Source organism: Rhagoletis pomonella, unplaced genomic scaffold (assembly GCF_013731165.1).
Source record: "Rhagoletis pomonella isolate Grant_MI unplaced genomic scaffold, Rhpom_1.0 Rhpom_scaffold_00006, whole genome shotgun sequence".
Classification (NCBI taxonomy): domain Eukaryota; kingdom Metazoa; phylum Arthropoda; class Insecta; order Diptera; family Tephritidae; genus Rhagoletis; species Rhagoletis pomonella.
Genome location: NW_023458560.1, coordinates 70795478 through 70799358, shown reverse-complemented (window position 1 = coordinate 70799358; position 3881 = coordinate 70795478).

Genomic DNA, 3881 nt, shown 5'->3' with positions numbered 1-3881 from the left:
TGCTTTAGTTTGATTTTCATAAATTGCCGATCTACAGTCCACAACAGACCTATAATTTGTATATTTTAATCTTAAGGCTATTCACACATTTCTGGGGAGTGAGACCGGGAATCCGAGCTCTTTTTTTGAAATAAGGGCCACCTTAGTGTACATATACAGTATATAGTTGTGTTGGTAGGAGATTTATCTATTTTTTCTCTCACCTATGAAAAATCGCTTTCCGATGGTCTGAAAAGACTAGTGTTCGACACACTGATTCGTACCGAAAAGGACTGATATGTAATCACATATCGAGTGCTGCCGATTCAAAAACGCCCTATGTCAGCACATTTTCAATACATTTGGCGTTTTTGAACCGAATTCTGAGATAGGGTGTTTTTCAATAAAACTCTGAAATAGGGCGTTCTTGAAAAGTTTTTTGAGATAGGGCGTTTTCGAACTGGCTGTCGAGATAGGTCGATCTTCCACTCAGCAGTCGATATGTACTTACATACTTACATTGCTCTGCCGTTCCTTTTGTTCCATTCGTTCCATTCGTTCCAATCAGATGACTTCACAGTTTTCGCGCCTTTTTTCAACTGGATGTGAAAATTCGTTTGGCTGCAATGTTTCCTCAAAATTGTCGCGATTTATTAAATTTAAAATAGTGTAAAGTGATAAAGTGTGTTTTGAAGTGTTAAAGTTAGCAGTCGTTAAATAAAACAAGTGAAAATTTAGTGTATTGAGAGGTAATGGAGCAAATAGCCAAGAACCAAGTTCCCACTCGGCTTTGTGTGTGAAATCGCTTTGCTGGTTCGAAAAAGTTAATATATAGGTCAGAAATGTTTTAATTTAACGAATATAATTTAATAGAAAGTGTGAATGTTGTTAATTAGTGAATAATTTCTGTAAATAAAAGCTTTGTGTTTTGTGCGAGGACGCGCATACAATTCAAGTGACCGCAGGAGCAGGGTGACACAAAAGTGAAATTTAATTAGGAAACTATCCATGTAGAATTGGATGTAAGTATATTAAATTACATATCGTCGTCTCAGAAAACGGATGTCGAATGTTACAAAACACGGTTTTGAGAAAATTGACTTTGAAGTTTAAGGTCGAATTAATCCGAAACTGTACGGTAGATTTTTGTAACTTTTGAAGGAGACGTAGTTGGTGTTATTAGTTTTGATTTCCCATATTTTTACATTTAATATCTCTTAACGTTAATGAGAAAATTTATTTTTCATTCCGTATATATTTGTCGTAAGTAGCGTTTACTCACCACTTTGTTTTGTCCACAGAACATACGACAATAGTAAAGTATCTATTTCAACGACGATGGTATAATTTGATGAAAAAAACAGACATATTTATTAAATAATGATTACTTATTAGAAAAAACATAACAAAAACATAATCATGTATTTAATAAAAAAAATCTGTACATCTCATATGCTGTAAATATGTTACGAACATACGTTTTCTTTATATAAAAACAAAAAACAATACTTAAATTCAGTCTTTTGTACATTTTTATCTCTTTCATTTCATTGGAGACTCAGTGCAAGCTAAAATTTAAAAATTTAAAATTTTAAAATTAGTTACTTAGTTTAATTTTCAATTTTAATTGTATCGTTATAGTAGAGGACCATCCAATTGTCGTAAGTTCAAAGTTTTGCGATACATACGACAAATGTTTTATGATTAAAAAAGGATTACATTTGTATGGGAATTTGTCGTATGTGCCACATACGACAAACGTTTTATGATTAAAAAAAAGGTACGTTTGTATGGGAATTTGTCGTATGTGACGCATTTTCAGCACATACAACAAAAGGCATACCCAATCATTAATATTATGTAACATACGACAAAATGCGCACGAAATATCTCAAAAACTAATGGAGATATAAAAAAATGGATTGCAGAAATCGAAAGAGCATGTCCAACTTAGTAAATCTGCATCAAAATCCCAAAATCGTGATTTTGCACATTCGTCATCCGTTTTCTGAGGCGACGATATGTACATACATATATTTGCATTATATAGGATTTGAAAAGGGGTAGGAAATAGTCGTTATTTGGGTATTTCTGTTATGAAAATCTTTATTTGGAAGATTTCTACTAAAATATTTTATTTGTCACTAATTATTTTTATTTGGGACTTATATTCAGAGACCATAACGATTATAAGAAACAAAATTAAATATTGCTCTATAATTATTACTGAACAATGGAAATGTTGTTTTCGTCTCGCGGGACGATTATTTTGAAGTGTAAATTATTTTCGCTCATAATATTTAGATACGTCTTCTCATAATAATCATATGGGATTTTTATTTTTTTTCGTCTCGGGAAATTTATTTCATGACGGAAATGATTTACGCCCTCTCCAAATAATTATATTGGACTTTTATTGAATGCAACTTTTTAATTGAGTTCGGAGATTTGTCTCGTTAAATATTTAAATCAAATCTGTATCGTTCGTTCGATTTTCAGAAATGTGTTGTCAAATTAAAGGGCTTTGCTTTTACGTGGTTTTGGTTTATTTAAAGAGGTTGCCAGATGTTAGCAAATCAAATTCCAATAATCGATCTCGCAGATATTTGCGTTTAATTTCGTGAAATCGGCATTACATGTACCGATTCTATTAAGAGAAAACGTGGGACGTACATCATTGTACATGTCGTCTTGAAATAAACGTTACGAGAGACGATAAAAATAAAAGTCGCATATAATTACTACGAAAATACGTAAATCATTTCCGTCTTAAAATAAACGTCCCACGAGACGAGAAAAAATAAAAGTCCCACATAATTATTATGAGAAGACGTAAATAATATTCGTCTTCAAATAAACGTCCCGAGAGACGAGAAAAATAAAAATCCCGTATAATTATTATGAAAATGCGTAAAAAATTTCCATTTGAAAATAATCATCCCACGAGACGAAAAAATATATTTCTCGTAAATAATTGTTATACAAAGACGAAAAAAATTCTCTTAAAACAAGGCGACGATGTTGAAATCAAATATTAGGATAATAATTATTTTGGGTCTCTGCTTATATTTTTTCGCACAGAACATTTCTAATATTACTTGTGTTCTTATAGCTGTTTTGGAAATAAGTATCCGTCCTCTATTGTCACGTTTGGTTTAAAAACAAGCCTTTCAGATTTTTTTTTCGTTCTGAGTTTTGGTTTGGATACAAATATTCTAAACAAAAATTAAACTCATGATTGCATAATGCTAAAACCGGTTTATCGCCAATCAAACTTGAGAAGGGATGAGGGAAAGTCGTTAAAAAATATGATTTAAGTTCATAAGAAAGGGATATATTTTCAACATTATAGCTAAGCTATTTTGGCGGTTACAATTTTTGCCAAGTGTTTGGTTGAGCGTCCCATTGCTTTTTATTTAGAGAATTCCACAGCTCTCCATGACCCAGAAGACGTCGAAAATGTGGACCAAACACACACAGAAAAAAATTGAAAACCCCTAACTTTGAAGGATATTTGAAAGGTCAAGGAAATTTTGTTATCCAAGGAAACTATTTTTCCTGAATTCTCCATCTCAAAAGCCTTAAAACGCAATTGAATTTTTTTCGCTAGCTGTTCTCATTTTCGAGATATTAGAATTTGTCACAAAAAAAGTTAAATTTCCACACTGTGGGACGATAGGCTACTTAGGGTGTTCAAACGGAGCATTGACTGCTGTAATCGCGCGCCTCTTAAACTGGATCTGCACAAATATAAATCTGTGGGAGATATACTTGAATGAAATAGGAGCCAAGGAGGCTATGTGTCTAATTTGGAAGTCGCCCCCAAAAAGGTGTTACAGTTTGCCAAGAGGATTGCAATAGCTTACCTAACCTAAAATAGATGCAATCCAGGTCCTACAGAC